This window comes from Leopardus geoffroyi, chromosome A1 (assembly GCF_018350155.1).
Source record: "Leopardus geoffroyi isolate Oge1 chromosome A1, O.geoffroyi_Oge1_pat1.0, whole genome shotgun sequence".
NCBI lineage: Eukaryota > Metazoa > Chordata > Mammalia > Carnivora > Felidae > Leopardus > Leopardus geoffroyi.
In genome coordinates, this window is record NC_059326.1 from 157840447 (window position 1) to 157862493 (window position 22047).

Consider the following 22047-nt stretch of genomic DNA (forward strand, 5'->3'; position numbering starts at 1 on the left):
TAAGAACTTTTAATGTATTTACTCATTTAATCCTCAAAACAGCCTCATTAGTTGGGTATTACCATTTTCTCCATTTTATAGATGGGAAACTGAAACACCATGAGGTTAAGTAATTTGTCCAAGGTCCTATTGTTGAGTAGTAGACATGTAATTTGAACCCAGGCAATCTGGCTCCAGAATTCAAACCTTAGCAGAGCTTCAGTAAATGTTTCTTGAATTGTATTATACTGTTAATGCATAAACTTCAGGTGAGGTTTTCCTCTTCAGAAAATGGGGTTCTGAAGATGAGAAAGGAGCTAGTTAAATCATTGTTCAGTTTTCTGATATTACTTATCAAACTGCAACAATACCAAAAGCAAATCACAGATGTAAAATGTTTAGTGTGCTCCTTCTGAAAGGAAACCCCAAATCTATTATGAAACTGTGGTTATAAGTGTTTAGCTTATTTCAAAGAGCAAGATTTTGTAGAATAGCAGGGATAAAGACTTCCTGACATTGACATTTTTTTTAGCCTTATTGAGGTATAATTTACATATAATAAACTTGCTTATCCAAGTATAGTTTGAGAATTTTGGTAGTATGTATAACTGCCTAATCTCCCACACAATCAAGATATAGAAAAATTCCATCTCCCCAGAAAGTACTCTTGTGCCCCTTTGCAGTTAACCCTCAATTCTGACCCTCACTGCAGACAATCATCAATCTGCTTTCTGTCACTATAGTTTTATCTTTTCCAGAGTGTCATATAAGTGGAATTATACAATATGGTAGTCTTTTGTGTCTGGATTGTTTTTCTTAGAATAAAGCTTTTGAGATTTATCTGTGTTGTTGTTGTTTGGGTTTTATTTTTATTTTTTTAAAAATGAAGTGTAATTAACATTGTGTTATATTAACTTCAGGTTTATAATATAATGATTAAAAAACTCTCTCGTTATTCATTGCTCATCTTGATAATTGTACTTTTAATACTCTTTATCTATTTTACCTATCCCTGCCTCCCCCCTCCCCCCCAACCTCCCTCTGGCAACTACCAGTTCAATGTATTTAAAAGACTGTTTTTGGGGCGCCTGGGTGGCACAGTCGGTTAAGCGTCCGACTTCAGCCAGGTCACGATCTCGCGGTCCGTGAGTTCGAGCCCTGCGTCAGGCTCTGGGCTGATGGCTCAGAGCCTGGAGCCTGTTTCCGATTCTGTGTCTCCCTCTCTCTCTGCCCCTCCTCCGTTCATGCTCTGTCTCTCTCTGTCCCCCCAAAAATAAATAAACGTTGAAAAAAAAAATTAAAAAAAAAATAAAAGTCTGTTTTTTTGTCTCTTTTTTTCTTTGTGTGGTCATTTGTTTTGTTTCTTAAATTCCACATGCAAGTGAAATCATGTAGTATTTGTCTTTGTCTGACTGATGTATTTTATTTAGCATTATACCCTCTAGGTCTATCCATGTTGTGGCAAATGACAAGATGGCAATGATTTTTATGGCTGAGTAATATTCCATTTTATACATATACCACATCTTCCTTATCCATTCATCTATGGATGGACACATGGGTTGCTTCTATAGCTTGACTAAATAATGCTGCAATAAATGTAGGGATGCATATATCTTTTCAAATTAGTGTTTTTGGGTTTTTTGGTAAACATCCAGTAATGGAATTATTGGATCATATGGTAATTCTATTTTTAATTTTTTGAGGAGACTCCATGCTGTTTTCCACAGTGACTACACCAATTTGCACTCCCACCCAATAGTGCACAAGGGTTCTTTTTCTCCACATCCTTGACAACACTTTTTATTTCTTATCTTTTTTATTTTAGCCATTCCTGATGTCTTCTATGGAAAAATGTTTATCTAGGCCATCTGTCCAGTTTTAAATAGGATTTTTTTTTCTGGTGTTGAGTTGTATGGGTTCTTTATATATTTTGGATATTAATCCCTTACTGGATATATCATTTACAAATATCTTCTCCCATCAGTAGGTTGCCTTGTTTTATTGATGATTTTCTTTGCTGTGCAAAAGTTTTTTTATTTTCTCATACTGTGTGTTGTTGTTTTTAATCAGTAGTTTTTCTTACAAGTAGTGTTACATGTTATAGAAATACCATGATTTCTTTATCCATTTACTAGTTGATGGGCATTTGTATTATTCTCAGTTTTTTTGTTATAATGAATAATGCTACCGTGAACATTCATGTACAAGTCTTTGTGTGGAAATATGTCTTCATTTCTCTGGGGTAAATACCTAGGAATGAGTTTGCTGGGCCATATGGTAAATCTGTATTTAACTTTATTAGATACTGCCATATTGCTTTCCAAAGTGGCTATACTCTTTTGCACCCTCTCAATAATGTACTAGATTTCTGGTTCCTTCAATTTTTGACAACACTTGATTTTGTCAGTCTTTTAACTTTAGTTATTTTAGTGAATGTTTAGTGGTAGCTCATTGTGTTTTTAATCTGCATTTTCTTGATGACTAATGGCATTGAATATCTTTCCTGGGCCTATTAGCCATTTGCATATCTTCTTCAGTCATTGTCTGTCCAAATCTTGTTCATTTAAGAAATTGGCTTGTTTTTTTTCTTATTGAGTTGTATGTATGTTTTATAAAAAAAACAATACTCTGAATATAAATTCTTGGTCAAAGGTAGTTGCAAACTTTCTGTCATAGCCTGTGGCTTGCATTTTCATTTTCCTAATTTTGTCTTTTCAAGAGCAAACATTTAAATTTTGATTAAGTTTGTTTTATCTATTTTTTTTCTTTTTTGCACTTTTTGTTTCTTGCTTAAGAAATCTTTGCCTAACTTAATGTCACAAAGATTTTCTTCTAGAAGTTTAACGTTTTTTATATTTAGGTTTACCATAATTGCAAGGTAATTTTGAGTTTGACATGTAGATTTAAATCCTGCTTTTATTAGAGTTCTCTCTCCTTGCTGATGTGCCACATAGCTCATCATGTAACCATGTCAGGTTACATATGGCCATGTAGAAACTAGTATAAGACAGTGTGTGGGTGTGAGACTCGGGGAAACCTTTAAAGCTGGTAGCTATTCAATTCTTAAGTTCCACAAATGGTATTGTTTAAATTAGGCTTGTGACTTTTTGTGGGGTATGTAGAAATAATGAGAGGGAAATATCTCATGGTAGATATGGAGTTTGAGTAATTTTTTTTTTTAATCATTAAACCTTGGGCAGAAGGATACATGTTCAAATCAAAGTTAACTGGATAGAATAAAGTATGACTGTAATGCCTAATAATGACTCCAAGTTTTAAATCTAATTGTTAGGCCAAGTGATATTGTTTTTCTTGGTTTTTAATTTTCTGCCCATTTCCAGAAAGCATAGATTTCTTATTTGAAAAGAGCAAACACTTTTCTTATTGCTGCAAAACTGTTTGAAACAGGGAAGGACCAATCTTGGGAAAAATTTTCAGCCTGATGTCTTTTTTCCTAGCCTGCCTTTTGCCCGTTAGCACTCCCACAAGCCCTGTTCCTAAGATAGTCTGAAGTTTCAAAATTCCAACAAAAAATTCTCTGTATTTAGGTTGTTTTGGATTGTTAATTATTGGTGGCAATGGATGAGTGTTCAGCACCTTGGAACTTTTGCAAAAGAAACTTAATAAGGATACGTTTGCTGTAGTTGGAAAAGTATTTGATGAACAGCTGACCTTTTAAATGTTTACATGAGTTGAATCTCTGAACTGCTAATGTTAGGAAGGTCCAAATTCTAATTCAGAGTCAGACACTGAATCCCTTTGTGGGGAAAGCTTTTAAATATCTTCAGTTTTTCATTTGTGCTTAAAAAAAAAAAAAGGCTGAGTTCACCTACTAATTAATTGGTTAATGTTTGTGAATGTTTTGAGAGGATGAAAAGCACTTTTTTAGGGCAGTGCCTTATTGTTCCCTATCATGATTATAGTTTGTCACTCACCTGAAGTAAGCAGGTAAGTCACGTGTCAAGTTTGCATTGTAGAAAGGAAATGATTCTACAGATCCTTAACCATGGGACGGAAAAAGTTGTTTCTTTCAAGTGGAGCTTGTGAATAAAGCTTCCACTGTTCTAAGGAAAAAAATGTAAAAGGAAGCTGAGTTGTCTGGATTAGTTCACTTATAAATACCTTTAAAAATATTTACATAAATCTCCATTGACTAACCAATTTTCTGAACACGTTTCATAAAACTTTCTTCTCAAGTAATTTCTTTTGGAAATTCATATGTTTGATGTTTTTTTCCCATTGTGTCTTGCATGAGGCCTGGTTTTTACAGTGCTCAGTTGACTGAAAAAAGTCAATCCATGGGGGTACCTGGATGGCTCAGTTGGTTGGAAGTCTGACTCTTGATTTCTGCTCAGGTCATGATCCCAGGGCCTTGGGATTGAGCCGTACTCCAGGCTCTGTGCTGAAGGAGCCAGTTTAAGATTCTTTCTTTCTCTGCTCCTCTCCTCTGCTTACTTACTCTCTCTAAAACAAAAGAAAACAAAACAAAAAACCCCACAAAACTCAATCCACGTATCTCAAAAAAAAAAAAAAAAAAAAAAAAAAAAAAACTAGGAGAATGGGCTGAGGAAGAAAGTTGGGGTGGAGAAATGGGAAGGGCCTCTTTTGTATTGTGGCTCCCCCCGCCCCCCACGTACTATTTTAGCATAGTTTTTGCTTAGATTCAGTTGCCTTGTTGCTTGAGTTCCTCTTTTAGATGAGTTCCTGCATCCCTCAGCAACTGCCCCTGTCACCAAGGTTGTCTCACCATAAGCAGTTCCTGAACTCTCCCTTTCTGGTTCTGACATCATACAGGTAGCAGCAAGCCAGGGCATGTCCATATCTTCACTGGAAATGCCATTTTGAAATTATTCCAAAATCACTGATCATTTTGGTTGCACTTCAAGTATGAAGGGAATTCTCAGGGAATCACATGTCTTTGCCATAGATGTCATCTGACTTCCACAAAGGGAAGATATATGCGGTGCTGTTGTCATTGAAACAGTAAAAAGAAGTCAAGGCATCTGGTCACCTCTGTTGAGGTTTGGTCATACCTTGAAGGTGTCTGAAATGGAGAACAGAGGTCATTTTTAGTGTTCAAGAACTGAAACAAAAGACAACAGAAGTTTCCAACATAGTGTTAAAAACCAAACAATTAAACAAATCCATCTCAAAACAAAGTTTTCAGCACTTAAAACCCAGAGGTTTTACACACAAATCTGGAATCTCAGCTGTTTAAAACAAATTGGGAGATCTAGTGTCTCTGGATTTTGCTTTCAAATTTGTCAAAATTGATTAGATTGGAGTATCAGCTGTCCCTCTGGAGCATCTGAAGTCTCATATTATCAGCTTGTTCCCTGGAAATATGATCTGCAGGCTTTACATGCTCAGAATAAAGGTCCAAATATATCCTCTTAAATCATTCTTTTCACTCTCTCTTGGTAGTTCCTGTCCTTTGAACAGGAAATAGACATGGGAGACATGATAAAGAGTCATTCTCTTATTATGCTTTCCCATGTCTATTTCCTGTTCAAAAGGCAGGAGCTAGAGAGTGAGAGTGAAAAGGGTGAGTTAAGAGGATATATTTGGACCTTTATTCAGCTGTTTATAGTCAATAATTCACAAGGTTATCCACATAACTCAAAATCAAAATATACTGATTCAAATATATATCCTTGGGTCTTTCTGAGGGGAAAATGTGTATGTATTATGAATTTCGTAGGCTTAAAAAAATTAAATATTTTTCAAAATGATGTATCTGATATTTGGGACTTTTAAGCAAAAACTTTGTTAGTGAGACTACCTAAAAGCAAAATAAATTAATCTCCACTGTAGTCTGGTAAATACCAGAATTATGGTTATATCTAGAGGGTGGTAAGATAACAATCGGACACCAATACCTCTTTATGGAAAAGTATGGGTGAATTTCTGAGACCACATTTATTCTGAGGTATATTTTGTTTGTAATTCTGCCTTTTTCTACTAGACATAAATTGCTTCATACATATTCATCCTTACTTCCTAAAAGCGTCCTAATTTCTTTTTGTGGTGTCATCTCTCTCCCATCTATTGCAGTTCCAGAGGTTTGTAGGGTGGTGGTAAATCAAACCACCTTGAATTCCCATTAGAGAAGCCATTGGTTCTTACTCTTACTGCTGAGTATGGGCAAAGAAATGGGCATGTGACTCAAGCCTGGAAATCTGAACTCTCTTGGTTATTTGAATCTTGAGCTGAGTGGTACAAATTGCTCTGATGGTCATGTGGCTCCTTGCCTTGTTGTTCCTATCCTGTTCCCAAGTCTGGTTCTCCAGGCTCCCTCTTGATTTCATGGGATTCCCCAATATTCTGTTTAATTTTCTTTTCTTTATTTCATTTTGGTAGAGTGGAATTTTCTTCCGTATATTCAGAGAGCTCTAACAGATATATATAAGCCCTGACTCTGTCTTGACACTTCCCCTTCTACTACTACCTTAGTCCATCCCCACTGTCTCTTGCCTGGAATACTGACATAGTCTTCTTCCCAATAAAAACAGATAGATAAATATATCTGCTAAAACACTTATAAGTCAAATCAGTCACTTATTTTCTCTAAACCTTCAAGTGGCTTCTCAGTTCACTTTGAGGGAAGACCACAATCTTTATGATTTTTAGGAAGGTTCACCATGATCTGGTGCCCTATTGCCTTTGTGACCTCATCTCCTACCACTCTTTCCCTCCTTGCTACACTGGCCTCATTGCTGTTCCTCTAATGTCAGGCATAAACCAGCCCCAAGCATACTTTATTTCTTCTTTGTCTACCTTGATTACTTTTTCTCCAGATAGCTGCTTTGGCTCATTCTCTCACCTTGGGATTTTGCTCAAATATCACCTACATGGTGAGACCTTCCCTGACCGCTATATTTAAAATGTAAAGACTCCCATTATTGGCATTTTCTGCCCATTTCTCAGCTTTTTTTAAATTTAATTTTTACACTTTAATTCCAGTATATTTAACAATGTTATATTAGTTTCAGGTGTACAATATAGTGATTCAATAATTCTATCCATTACTCAATACTTATCATGATAAGTGTTCTCTTAATCTCCTTCACTTATTTCACCCATCTCCCCACCTGCCTCCTATCTGGTAACCATCAAGTTGTTCTCTATACTTACAATTCTGTGCTTTTGTCTCTTTTTTTCTGTGTTTTGTTTTTTATATTCCACACAGGAGTGAAATCATATGGTATTTATCTTTCTCTGACTTATTTCACTTAGCGTTATACTCTCTAGATCGATCCATGTTGTTGCAAATGGCAAGATTTCATTCTTTTTTTTTTTATGTGATATATATATCACATCTTCTTTTTCTATCTTCATCTTTCAAAGGGACACTTACATTCCTTCCATGTCTGGCTTATTGTAAATAATGCTGCAATAAACATAGGAATGCATGTATCTTTTTAAATTAAGGTTTTAATTTTCTTTGAGTAAATACCCACTAGTGGAATTCCTGGATCATATGGTAATTCTGTCTTTAAGTTTTTGAGGAACCTCCATACTGTTTTCCACAGTGGCTACACTAATTACATTCCCACCAACAATGCATGAGGTTTCCTTTTTCTCCACATCCTTGATAACACTTATTATTTCTTGAATTTTTGATTCTAGCTACTCTGACAGGTATAAGGTGATATCTCTGTATGGTTCTGATTTCCATTTCCCTGATAATAAGTGATGTTGAGCATCTTTTCCAATGTCTGTTTGCCATCTATATGTCTTCTATGGAAAGATGTCAATTCACTTCAGGTCTTCTGCCTATTTTTAATAGGATTATTTAGGGTTTTTGTTTTTGTTTTTGTTTTTTTGGTGTTGAGTTGTATAAGTTCTTTATATGTTTTGGATATTAACCTGTTATCAGATCTATCATTTGCAAATTTCTTCTCTCATTAAAAAGGTTGGCTTGCCATTTTGTTCATGATTTCTTTCATTGAACACAAGCTTTTTAAATTAGTGTAGACCCAATAGTTTATTTTTGCTTTTGTTTCCCTTGCCTTAGGAGACATAAAATGTGGCCACAGCTGATGACAGAGAAATTACTGCCTGTGAAAAATCTCTTCTAGGATTTTTATGGTTTTAGGTATCACATTCAGGTCTGTAATCCATTTTGAATTTATTTTTGTGTATGATGTAATGAAGTGATCCAGTTTTATTCTTTTGCATATAGCTGTCAAGTTTTCCCAACACTTTTTCCCATTGCGTATCCTTGCTTCCTTAGTCAAAGATTAATTGACCATTTAATCATGGGCTTATTTCTGAGCTCTGTATTCTGTTCTTTTGAAAACTGTGTCTGTTTTTGTGCCAGTACCATACTGTTTTGGTTGCTATAGCTTTGTAGTATACCTTGAAATCTGGGATCGTGATACCACCAGTTTTATTCTTCTTTCTCAAGATTGCTTTGACTAGTGTGTGTGTGTGTGTGTGTGTGTGTGTGTGTGTGTGTGTGTCTCCACACAAATTTTAGGATTATTTATTCTAGTTCTGTGAAAAATGCTGTTGATATTTTAATAGGGATTGTATTAAATGTGTAGATTGCTTTGGGTAGTATGGACATTTTAACAATATTGGTTCTCCCAGTCCAGGAGCATAGTACATCTTTCCACTTATTTGTGTCATCTTGAACTTCTTTCAGCAATGTTTTATAGTTTTCAGAGTATAGGTCTTTCACCTTCTTGGTTAAATTTATTCCTAGGTATTTTATTATTTTTGGTGTAATTGTAAATGGGACTGTTTTCATAATTTCTCTTTCTGCTACTTCATTATTAGTGTATAGAAATGCAGTGGATTTCTAGATAATGATTTTGTATCTTGTGACCTTACTGAATTCATTTATCAATTCTAATAGTTTTTTGGTGGAGTTTTTAGGGTTTTCTATATATTATGTCACCTGCAGATATCAAAAGTTTTACTTCTTTCTTACCAATTTGCATGCCTTTAATTCTTTTTGTTGTCTGATTGTTATGGCTAGGAGTTCCACTACTATGTTGAATAAAAGTAGTGAGAGTGGACATCCTTCTCTTGTTCCTGACCTAGGGTAAGTTCTCAATTTTACCAATTGAATATGATGTTTGCTGTGGGTTTTTCATATAAGGCCTTATTATGTTGAGGTATGTTCCCTGTAACTCTACTTTGTTGAGGGTTTTTATCATGAGTGGATGTTGCACTTTGTCAATGTTTTTTCTGTATTTATTGAAAGGATCATATGGTTTTTATCATTACTCTTATTGATGTGATGCATCACATTGATTGATTTGTGAATATTAAACCACCCTTTCAACCCAGGAATAAATCCCATGTGATCATGGTGAATGATTTTTTAAAAATGTATTGTTGGATTCATTTTGCTGAATTTTGTGTAGGATTTTTACATCTTTGTTGATGAGAGATATTGCCCTGTAGTTCTCTTTTCTTATAATATATTTGTCTGGTTTTGGTATTGGGGTAACATAGAATGAATTTGGAAGCTTTCTTTCCTATTCTGTTTTTTTGGAATAGTTTGAGAAGAATAAGTATTAACTGTTATTTAAGTGTTTGGTAGAGTTCACCTCTGAGTCCTGCTGGTGCTGGACTTTTGTTTGTTGGGAGATTTTTGATTACTGATTCGATTTTATTGCTGGTAATTGGTCTGTTCAAATTCTCTTTCTCTTCCTGTTTCAGTTTTGGTAGGTTATATGTTTCTGGGTATTTATCCATATCTTCTAGGTTGTCCAATTAGCTGGCATATAATTTTTCACAATATTCTCTTTTAATCCTTTGTATCTCTGTGGTATCAGTTGTTACTCCTTCTTGTTCATTTTTTATTTTGTTTGAGTCTTCTTTGTCTCTCTCTCTCTCTCTGTCTCTCTCTCTCTTTTGATGAGTCTGGCCAAAGGTTTATCCATTTTTTTGATATTTACAAAGAGTCAGCTCCTAGTTTCATTGATTTATTCTGTTGGTTTTTGTTGTTTTGTTGTTGTTGTTTTGTTTTGTTTTTTAATTTTCTATTTTGTTTATTTCTGCTCTAATCTTCATTATTTCCTTCCTTCTACTGGCTTTCATATTTGCTTGTTCTTTTTCTAGCTCATTTAGGTATAAGGTGATGTTATTTATTTGGGAGTTTTCTTGTTTCTTGAGGTAGGCCTATATTTCTATAAACTTCCCTTTTAAAATAGCTTTTGCTACACCCCAAAGATTTTGGACTGTTTTATTTTCATTTGTCTCCATGTATTTTTTTATTTCCTCTTTGATTTCTTCATTGACCCATTCATTGTATAGTAGCATGTCATTTAACCTCCATGTATTTGCGTTCTTTCCAGATTTTTTCTTGTGGTAAATTTCTAGTTTCATACTGTTTTGCTCAGAAAAGATGCATGTTATGACTTTAATCTTTCTGAATTTGTTGAGACTTGTTTGTGGCCTAACATGTGATCTATTCAGGAGAATGTTCCATGTGCACTTTAAAAGAAAGTGTATTTCATTCTTTCTCATTGCCATGTAGTACTCCATTGTGTATATAAACCACAATTTCTTTATCCATTCATCAGTTGATGGACATTTAGACTCTTTCCATAATTTGGCTATTGAAATATGGCCCTTTGTAGCAACGTGGACAGAACTGGAGAATGTTATGCTAAGTGAAATAAGCCATACAGAGAAAGACAGATACCATACGTTTTCACTCTTATGTGGATCCTGAGAAACTTAACAGGAATCCATGGGGGAGGGGAAGGAAAAAAAAAAGAGAGAGAGGTTAGAGTGGGAGAGAGCCAAAGCATAAGAGACTCTTAAAAAATAGAACAAACTGAGGGCTGATGGGAGGTGAGAGGGAGGGGAGGGTGGGTGATGGGTATTGAAGAGGGCATCTTTTGGGATGAGCACTGGGTGTTGTATGTAAACCAATTTGACAATAAATTTCATATATTTAAAAAAAAAAAGAAAGTGTATTCTTCTGTTTTAGGATGGAATGTCCTAAATATATCTGTTCAATCCATCTGGTCCAATGTGTGATTCAAAATCATTGTTTCCTTATAGATATTCTGTTTGAATGATCTATCCATTGATATAAGTGAGGTGTTAAAATCCCCTACTATTATTTTATTTCTATCAATTACTTCCTTTATGTTTGTTATTAGTTGCTTTATTTGTTTTGGTGCTATCATGTTGGGTGCGTAAATAATTATAATTGTTATATCTTCTTGTTAGATTATGTCCTTTGTGATCATATAGTGTCCTTTTTTCTTGTTACAGTCTTTTTTTTTAATGTTTATTTATTTTTAAGAGAGAGAGAGAGAGAACAAGTGCCCAGGGTAGGGGCAGAAAGAGAGGGAGCCAGAATCCTAAGCAGGCTTGGCACTGTCAATGCAGAGCCAGATGGAGGGCTCAGTCTCACTATTGTGAGATCATGACCTGAGCTGAAATCAAAAGTTGAACACTTAACTGACTGAGCCACCCAAGCACTCCTACAGTCTATGTTTTAAAGTCCATTTTGTCTGGTATAAAAATTGCTGTCCAAGCTTTCTTTTTTACTTCCATTTACAGGATAAATGCTTTTACATCTTTTGACTTTTAATCTGCATGTGTCTTCAGGTCTAAATTAGTCTCTTCTAAGCAGCATATAGATGAGTCTTGTTTTTTTAACCATTCCATCACCCTATGGAATTTGATTGGTATGTTTAGTACATTTACATTCAAAGTAATTATTTATAAGGGCACCTAGGTAGTTCATTCAGTTAAGTGTCTGACTCTTGGTTTCAGCTTAAGTCATGATCTCACAGTTCATCAGTTCAAGCCTTGTGTTGGGCTCTGTGCTGAAAATGTGCAGCCTCCTTGGGATTCTCTCTCTTCCTCTCTCTGCCCCTCTCCTGTTTGTGCTCTCTCTCCCTCTCTCAAAAAAATAAATAAATAAACTGTTAAAAAAAAAAACAAAAAAACCCCAAAGTAATTATTTATAGATATGTACTTATTGCCATTATGTTACTTGTTTTATGGTTTTCTGTATTTATTCTCTGTTCCTTTCTTCTCTTGCTCTCTTCTGTCACAGTTTGCTGGCTTTCTTTAGGGATATACTCGGATTTCTTGCTGTTTATTTTTTGCATATCTGTTACTGGTTTTTGATTTGTGGTTACCATTAGGTTTGTATACAAAATATTATTCATATTGCAGTCTATATTAAGTTGATGGTTGCTCAAGTTTGAACCCATTCTTTATTCTTCTCCCATGTTTTAGGTACATGTTGTCACTTTCACATCCTTTTATTTTTTGAATCCCTTAAATGATTTTTATAGAGATACTTAATTTGCTGCTTTTGTGCTTCCTACTTTTCATACTTATGGTTTTTCCTTTACAATCAACAAGTTCCTTCTAATATTTCTTGTGGGGCTGGTCTAAGTACTCATGAATTCCTTAAACTTTGTCTGGGAAACTCTTGATCTCTCCTTCTATTCTGAATGTCAGCTGTACTGTATAAAGTAATCTTGGCTCCAAGTTTGTTTTGTTTTGTTTTGTTTTGTTTTGTTTTTTGTTTTTCCTGTCAGCACTTTGAATATAACATGCCACTCCCTTGTGGCCTGCAGTTTCTGCTGAGAAATCAGCTGATAGCCTTATGGGCTTTCTCTGGTATGTAACTTTTCTTTTCTCTTGCTGCTTTTAAAATTCTCTTCTTATCACTGCTTTTTGCCATTTAATTACTATGTATCTTGGTGTGGACCTCCTTGGGTTGATTTTTGGGGGGGGCTTTCTATGCCTGTTGGATCTGGATTTCTGTTTTTCGCTCCCATATTTAGAAAGTTTTCAGCTATTATTTCTTCAAATAAATTTTTGGCTCCCCTTTCTCTCTCTTCTCCTTGTGGGATCCCTGTAATGTGGGTGTTATTACACTTTTGATGTTGTTGCTGAGTTTCCTAAGTCTATTTTCATTTTGTATTTTTTTTTTCTCTCTTCTGATCAGCTGGATTGCTTTCCATGACTCTCTCTTCCAGGCTACTGATCTATGCTTCTGCTTCCTTTTGCATACTATTTGTTCCCTTTAGTATATTTTTAATTTCAGTTATTAAGTTTTTCATGTCTTATTGGTTCTTTTTATGTTTTTTTATCTCATTGTTTAGAGTCTCACTGAGGTCCTCCACTCTTTTCTCAAGTCCAGTGAGTATCTTTATGATAAATATTTTAAATTATCTACCAGGCACATTACTTATATCTGTTTTGTTTAGGCCTCTTGTCCTTTTCTTTCATTTAGGACATTTTCCTCTGTCCCCTCATTTTGTCTAACTCTCTGTGTCCGTTTCTATGTATTTGGAAATTCAGCTGTCTCCTATTCATATCCTATCCATCCATAAGTAGTGGTGTCTTATGAAGAAAAGGTCCTGTAGTTCCCTTCAGTGCAAAGTCCCTTGTTTATCAGAACCTTGTGCTTCAGGGGTGTCTCATGTGTGTCATGTGTGCCCTACTGTTGTTGCTGCCTTGATTTTGCCTTAAATTCAATTTTCTGAAATGGCTCTCTTTGCCTTGTGGGTAGGGTTTGGTTCCTGTGTCATTAGTGGACCAGTCTGGGGCTGCCTTGGTCTTGAGTCAAACCAGGAGTTTGCCAGAGATGTTGCTGGCATCACTGAACTGTAGGGCACTTTCCCTGTGTTTCCCCTGAGAAACTTTCACTGGTGGGCAGGGCCTTTAATAAAACCAGATGTCTGCCCTCAGCTCACTGCTGGGGTGACAATGGGACTGGGGTGTGTGGCTGTCTTACCCTCTCCCTGGTGCAGAATCACTTTGGAACAGGACAGGTCCCTGTTGGGGCTGCTTGCACACTGCCAGGTTGTGGCATCTCTTTGGATGGTTTCCTGCCAAGAGTATATTGGAAGGGATGTGTCTGCAGGAGAATGCAGGGGTGGGGCATGCTGTTAGCAAGTAGGTAGCAAGTATTGGCACTGCACTGATTCCTGCAGGTTTCTGTGTCTAGGCAGGGGGATGGGGAAGGGAAGTGGTGCCCACCTGCTCTTTTGTTCTTGGGAAAGTCTCCCAAAGATCCCTACCCTTCCAGCACACACTCTGAGATCAGTAAATAAATCTCCCACCTGTATATCCCAGGCATTTTTCAAACTGTTGCTTCTATGCTGTATCTCCATAGCACTGTTTGTTGTTCTGCCTCTTTAAGGGTGGGGACTCAGTTTCCTATCACACTCCTGGCTGTCCCAGAGCCAAACCTGCTAATTTGTAAAGTTCTGGGTGTTAAGCCCTACAGATTCTTGGCCTGTCTGGATTCAAAGTCAAATGTTTTGAGGGATTTGCCTTCCTCATGCAGGTTACCTGTGCCTGGGGTTTTAGGGATAAAGGTCTGTTTCTTGCCTCTCTTCATGCCTTGGTTTCCTTTCCTCCTGTAGACAGTTCCACAGGTCTCTTTAGCTCCCAGAGATGTCTCTGCCCTCCTTCCCTCTTTGATGTGGTCTCTTCTCTACCTTTAGTCGTGGAGAGTCTATTCTGCCAGTTCTTGGGTTCATTTTCTGGATTGTTACTGTTGTGGGTTACCTAGTGTATTCATGGGACGAGGTGAGCTTAGGGTATTCCTATTCTGCTATCTTCCCTGGAAGTCCCAGCTTATTTTTAAATTTTATTTTATAGAACTTTCTCACCATCTAAAATGACCATGTCATTTTCTAAAAGTTGCTTTTCTATGTTCCTGGAATGTTAGCCTTAAAAGGCCATATAATGTTCAGTTCTGTATCTTCAACATATAGAATAGTGCTTGGCATGTTAATTCATTGTATAAATAATGTGCCCCTTTGGGGGCAGTTATGTTTCATTTGGCTTGTATCCTTAATATCTTGCACAGTGCATGTCACAGGATAGGGATATAATAAATATTAGTTTTTGTTGTTATCCCTAGATGTTATAACTGTTAAATAGGACAGTTATCAGGACCTAATCCTGTCATGGTTTCAGTCTTTTGGATAAGTAGTTTCTAATAATCATAGGGACTAACTCCACCCAGTATTTGAGCTCATATTCATTTTAATGAAATCAAAACCAAAAAATAACAACTTGATCAGGACAGAACTTGCTTAAAGAAAGACTCAGATTAGCTTCAGCAAGCTTACACAGTCAGCATTTTAGAGGTGAAGCTCTGAGGTTGAATCAAGCCAAGAAATACAATTGATCATCCTAGTCTGCAAATTTCATTTGTAAGTTCAATTGAAGTGTAAGTGGAATGGGATCATGTTATTAGTTCTCTTAGAGGCACAGATTTCCAGGATAGGAAAATATGTCTGTGCCTGCCTGGTCAGTCAGCCATGGGCTATCAATGCAGTGTTCCCAGGAACACTCCTTGGAGGGAATTAGAGGACATGAGGAGAGACTAATACTAAGCAAGATGTTTTGATCCCTTCATCCTCTTCCCCACACTCCCCCTTCCCCAACATACACCAGTTAAACCAAATGGTTGTGGTATTGTGACAAAAAGATGAATATAATTCTAATCTAAATTTAGTCTGTTTTTTTTTTTAAGTCAGAATATTTCTTTTCTTCCTCTTGCAATTAAGCATTCTAATTTTCCTTTCCTATTGCAAAATTCTGCCTTTTAGATTGGCGGGGATTCAAATGGTATTAATCATTATTTCTAATTATTTAAGCTATTTCAATGATTGAAGAGAATGTCTATGATTATAGGTTACTGTTAAATAATGGAGTCCTTTCAAAATCTCATTGGTCAGTTTCAGTTTAGTTGGGAAAAAAATCACAGAGACAAAAATATAAGTTTTGAAAAACTACTCTTTTTAGCTACAAAAACTAGCTTGCATTCTTCTTATCAGAAGTAGAGGAAAGATTTTGCTGCAAACTTGGGAGAATACTGCTTATTAACTTCTTTATAACATGGTGAGAGTTTTTTCATTCCTGAATTTTAGCAATTTTGAAATGCTGAGATGCTCTCATTTTTCCTTTATAACTCAAGTCTGGAACCCAGAATTTCTTGCTTGGATTGTGAATTGCCAAACTCCAAGAGAATTGTGAATTTTTTTTATTTTTCATAAAAATAATAAATGGCACTTGAAATATTTGAGTTAGATAAATTCCATTTAAGGTCAAGTCTATCTTGTTTGAGACCTGCAATTCAAATCAAAACCACCTGGGGATGGAGTGGTTCTGTTGCACCCATGTATCTGAGGAAATCTTGCTGGGGATTGAGAGTTGACACCCAGACTTCATGTGCACATATCAATTGAAGAAATAAGATAATTATCTAAAACCTCCAAGCAACATTTCACTGGAGTTTTTTGGGGGGAGGGGCAGTTGTTTGTTTTTTGTTTTAGTCAATCTTACACATTAATGTAAATGTGATTTTTATGTGGCTTTTTAATGGATACTCAGATGGCAGCATCACTTTTCCATTTTTATTTTATTTTGTGCTTCAATAAATGCTGTTCTTGTACATGTGAAGCCAAATAAAATAACTGTTCAGCTCAGACAGTGTTATCATTTTCATTATTTATAAGATAGTGTGCATTTGTAGTCAGTGGAGTAATTATAAGTTCCAGATGGCAGGCGCCATTCCTATTAAGTTTTCTGTCCCCAGCGCTTAGTGCAATGCCTAGTGCATAATAGGTCCTCCATACCTGCTTAATCAGGTAATGCTAATGGGATGGTTTGTTACTGTGATCTAGTTTCTTGACCTATAAAAGTGGCATTAATTATCTCTTTGATATGTTCTATTCTTATTATTATGCCATTTAGAAGTTTTTAGGATACATACATTAGGTTTATAATAGTAGTTCCTTGAATTTGAACAACTTTGTGAGAAACACCTATATTCATTATTTTAGCATGTTCTCACTACATTTCTATTAAGTCAGGAGGCATGGAAGCCTGAAGTTTAAGAGATTATCATTCTTTATTCTAACTCCAAGCCAGTTCTCTCTTCTTTGCTAACCGTATGGTAGGCATAATGAACACATTATTAACCTCCAATAAAAGATTTCCTTCCTAAAGACTCATTGGTTGACAGTATTAAAATAATAAGGAATTCAGAAATCAAGCTTCTGACAACTTTATGTTGTTGGGATGGATTTTAGAATTTTATTTTAAGTGACTATTTTCCAAATAAAGCTCAGCGTGATGGAAAAATCAGCTCTGGGCTATATGCTTGAGGATTGTTTACTTGGTGGGTTAATCACAAAGTTGTTTTTTTTCCAAGGTTGGCTTCTCAGTGGGAGATCCCTGAAGGTTGGTATGGGTCCACAGGTCACAAAATAGTTTTAATAGCATATTCAACATAATGGAAGTGTCTTCTGAATTATTGGGCTAATATACCTATTGTTCATCTTCCTGATGGAAAAACTGAGAGATGATTTTGTAAATGCTTGTACATTAGAAGTATTATTGAAGGTTTGCAAACATATTAAAAAAGGGGGCCTGTCTTTTCTTAAAATTGTCTACTTAAAATTTTCCCCCTCTGCTTTGCCTATTTCATGATGTTTTTAATTCTCTTCTCCTTAGAGTCCCAAGGCCTGAGGTTCTATTCTGTTTCCTCTTCTTTCCATAAACAATTTTTCCAATTGGATTTGTCAATAAAGCAGGCAGTATTTATTTGATTTACTGATAATTTTTCAGAATTTTAGATATGAAAAAGTTTTCTCATCGAAATTTAATTATCCTGATCATCAACTTTGTCCTTACTTTTGCTTAGACAAAATTTTCCCCATTTCCTAAATTTTTTTGTAGAGATAGAGCTAATTAATGATGCCAGAAACTTTTAAGGCGGTTCAATTGTACCTTTTGCTTTTCTCTAAATGATCTAATCTCAAAACTTGAAACATTGTTTAGTCCTTCCTCCTTTTTAATACTCTCTAATTCTAAGTATCTTCAACTATATGATTGACTCAGGTTTAACTGTAACTAATTATAAATTTCACTTTTTTCATCTAAACGTGTAACTCCTTAAAGCCAGAGACCTCACTTTTTTTTCTGTGTTCCTCTTTTTATTCTTGTCACATATTAAGTGCCTGGTACCTTCAAAAGAGGAATGTTATACATGGTTATTTGCTTAATGAGAAATAGTCATTCATATTTGTATTTATTTTTTAACGTTTATTCATTTTTTTGAGAGAGAGAGAGACAGAGCATGAATGGGGGAAGGTCAGAGAGAGAGGAAGACACAGAATCTGAACAGGCTCCAGGCTCTGAGCTGTCAGCACAGAGCCCAACGCGCGCCTCGAACTCACGGACTGCGAGATCATGACCTGAGCCGAATTCGGACGCCCAACTGACTGAGCCACCCAGGCGCCCCATATTTGTATTTGTTAATAGCAACAATAAACACTTTCAACATTGATCCCATTATAAATGTTAGGCAAGTTAGAATAGTAACAGAACAATGCAAATTGTTTTACAGAAATGAGGATTACAGCACCTATTAATGCATAATAATGTGGAATGTGGACTGAAGATACTGGTAAAGTGATCTCAATCTCATTTTATCTTATTTCCTATTGCCTTGTTTACCCTGTCCCTTGGTATTTGAATAGGACATCAGTTGACTTTAGTGACTAGTATTGCAGTTATCTTTTTACCCTTGATTAGTTTTTTAAAAGACTATGCCCATTCTTTGAACAAAATGTCGTCATAGGGACATGTGTATCTTAAACTGCCCATATGTTACCAAAGCAGGTTTAGATTCTGTGCAGATTATTCCAAGCCTGTTATTTGACTAGGAGGATTTGCAGACTTTAAGAGCAAAGCAATTATTGGATATGTATGCTCCAGAGTTGATGATAGGTTTTTGCTTAACATTTTACATGATATCTAAAGTGCCCTTAAATTTCAAAAGTGAACTTTTGAGTTCCTAACCTGGTGATTAAGAAATCTACAAATGTCATATTTCATGAATAGATATGAATAATTATAACTTCTTATTGACAGTGACCTCAGTGATTTCCCCCAGTGGTTGGGCAGGCATCTAAAGGTTAGCTCTTTAAAGTTCAAAGCTGATTTAGGTGGTGAGACACTGTATTAGTTGTGTGAGTGCAGTTTTTATGTGGTGTGGGGCATTGGGAGAGAGCTTTGGAGCTAGAGTGCCTGCCTTTGAAGCCTGTCTTTGCCACTCACAAACAATGTGGCAGGGCTACCAAATGATTTTGTATGTTTCCTTATTGGCAAAAAGGGAGAATAATAATAGTACTTCCCTCATAAGATTGTTATGAGCTTGAAATTAGATACTTAAAGTGCTCAGTTACCACTTAATAAAGATCAAACATTATTATTATTCTCTTTCTGTTATCTGTCTCTACTTTTTTTTTTTTTTCATCTGCCTGACTTTAGCCAAGAAGTGCTGACCCTGAGGACCATTTCAGAGTCTACTCCAGAGGACTTCCTGTCTCTTCCCCTTGTTACCTTTCCTCCTTTCCAGACTGGCAGTGGTATGGAGTGCAATCTTTCTAATTTGTTTCCCCTTTCATTTTCCGAGTTTTGATCATATATCCTAAGAGAAAACAGAATTTAACAAATATGAGAGGTGATAAAGCTTAAATTCTACCAAGTTCTTAGGGTTATGATTTCCAGTGTAATTCTTATCTCCTTTATAAAAATGATTTCCATTCATTCAAATTATTTAAAGGCAAAAAGTGCCTGATTTCTCCTTCTTCTATGAAAACCCTTTTCCAGGTGGACTAGTGTAGAGGGTGGTGAGCTTGTTTGATGAGACGATGTCTGTCTATTATAGATTTCTGCTTCGTGCAGGAATGGACCCTCTGGGGAATTCTTTGTAAACACAGTACCAAGTCTACTTATAATATTAATTTCTCAAATTCAAAAAAGTGCTCTTGGTTATGGAGTATGGGATTTCTGGTTTTATTAAAAAACGTGTCACTGCAATTTGGTGTGGTGCCTATATTGAGAAAGTATGTGAAATTTGTCTTTTGTAAGGATATTGTTGAAGATATTTTTCATTGCATTTTTTGCCCTCTTTTAAAAAGATTCTTAGAAAAAAAATTCCTGCTTTGCTTTAGTGTCAATTAAATTAATCAGTTATTGATTTATTTTCCTAAATAAACATTCTGTTTATCTTAGGAATTATACTATATATAACTGATAAAGCTCATCTTTTCTGACATTTTGTCTTTAAAAATTAACCTCATCTTTCTTTTTCTTTTTTGTATTTACATTTTGATTTAGGTACTTTGTATTTTAAATATCTTTATAAACTACATTAAATATTTCCTGAAACCAAGGTAGTATAATAAAAGGTGATATGTTTTTAGGTATTAAAACTGTGGCATTCTAAACATCCTTTCTTTCCCCACAATAAAATTACAGCTCTCATTTGTTCATCTCTATACGTGCCACAAATTGTGCAAAACACTTTGTAAATCATCTCTTTTAATCCCCTTAGCAGTGCTATATAGAGGGGTTTTCCCCCTTTTTACAGGTGAGAAAACTGTTGAGAAGTTAAGATCATAAAATTAGTTAATTAGGAAATCATGTTTTGAACTCAGTTGGATCTAAAACTTACACCTAGTCCGTATCATTCCTAATTGAAGAAGGTGAGTTGGTCCTCCATGTTTTAAAAACATTTAGGTCTTTTGTATGTCAAAGGAATAAATATGTGGTTATCCAAATCTTCATTGGCAGTGGCACTTGAACAATGTCCTGGGCTTTTAAAATATGGTGAAATAATTTAGCATTATTATCAAATGTCAAATTACAGATTATGGAGGGCATAGCAGACATTTTTATTTGCAATCATCCCAAGATAATTTTACCTGAGCTGATTAAAAATTTGTAGAGTGGTCAGAGGAGATCATTAGCTACCTTGCTACAATTATAATTTTTATGAAACTGTGAAATTCAATACTTGCTTGTATGAAGACAGGTACTTTAAGGGGTCAGTTTTTATTGTTCTTGTTGGCTTTAAAAGTGAATGGCAAATTCATCTAAAAATGAGGTAATATACTTGAGTGTTGCCGCTTGCTGTACCTGAAAACTAGAATGATTTGTGTTAGCCAGACCTCCAGGTTATACTGAGTAATTTTAAAAGAGAGGAGGGAAGGGCAGCCTGCTTTCTTCTGCCCTTGACTGAAAAGTCCAAATATCTGTTTTCTTTATTTTCAAGTACACTTTATGGACTTCCTACAGAATATTAAGTGACAAGAAGGTTCTTTTTTTCTTTTTGTTCCCAATTCCTTTTATTTATTTATTTATTTATTTATTTTCCTAACACTTTTGGAAAGGATTCTCCTTCCAGGCATTTAAGAGCTTTTTTGGCATCTGATGTTGCCAGTGTTAACACTGGCAATTGGTGCAATTTACAATAGTGCATTAAATATAAATCTCATTTTACATCACTTGCATAAAGTTGATTTGTGGTAAAAGTTTGCTAGTAATGATAGATGTATATCATGAATTACTGCAGTCCATGCACTTGAACTATATGGAAGTAAGCAATTATATGTTTACTTAAGAAATGTTAGTGTGTCTCTACAACTTAATTTTGTCATGTCTTTGTCAACTTTGTAAAAGGCCATGATGAGTTTCTATGTCCTTGAGTTAGGTCATTTCCTTTTTGGGAAAGAGACTCTGAGCAATCAGAATAAATGTTTTTAAGCCCTTTTTAGAATTTTAAATTAACTTTTGACAATAAACCTTTTTCATCTGGGTAACTTCTCAGCCTTGAGATTTTTGGGGGCATGCCTTATTTCCCTTTGTGTACAGAGGAGCATAATATTTTCTAAGTTTTTCTGGTCTCTTTCCTTGAATGGGTGCATTTGTTTTGGTGTCAGCTGTACCATATTTGATTTTAGTCTAACTGGTGTTTCATTGGCTCTGGCCTCTGCACAGTTCTGTTTCCCTTAGAACACTCACCTTCAGTGAGTCTAACTTTTCTCTTTTGAGTCTTTAGTTCTCCAGAGACCCTGTGACTTCTCGTTTATTTTTTGTTGTTCTAGGGTTGGTGCCTTTACCAAATTAGGTATTTCCCCCAGATCAACCTTGCTTTTAAAAATAGAAGGTGAAAGTGATACTGTCTTCCAATCTTTCTTAACTTAAGTTGAGGCTTGTGTGAGAGAAGTAAGCCTTTCTGAAAGTGATTTGAGG

General features: G+C 35.5%; 1 long non-coding RNA gene across 1 annotated transcript in view; it reads left to right on the forward strand.

Annotated features, from left to right (window-relative positions):
- LOC123608600 overlaps window positions 1-19380 on the forward strand; it is a 36882-nt gene extending 17502 nt beyond the window's left edge. Inside the window, exons 2-3 of the long non-coding RNA XR_006717328.1 lie at window positions 18353-18412; window positions 19279-19380. This is a non-coding gene — a long non-coding RNA (uncharacterized LOC123608600). The remainder of the gene's footprint in view (window positions 1-18352; window positions 18413-19278) is intronic.
- The last annotated feature ends 2667 nt before the right edge of the window (window positions 19381-22047 follow it).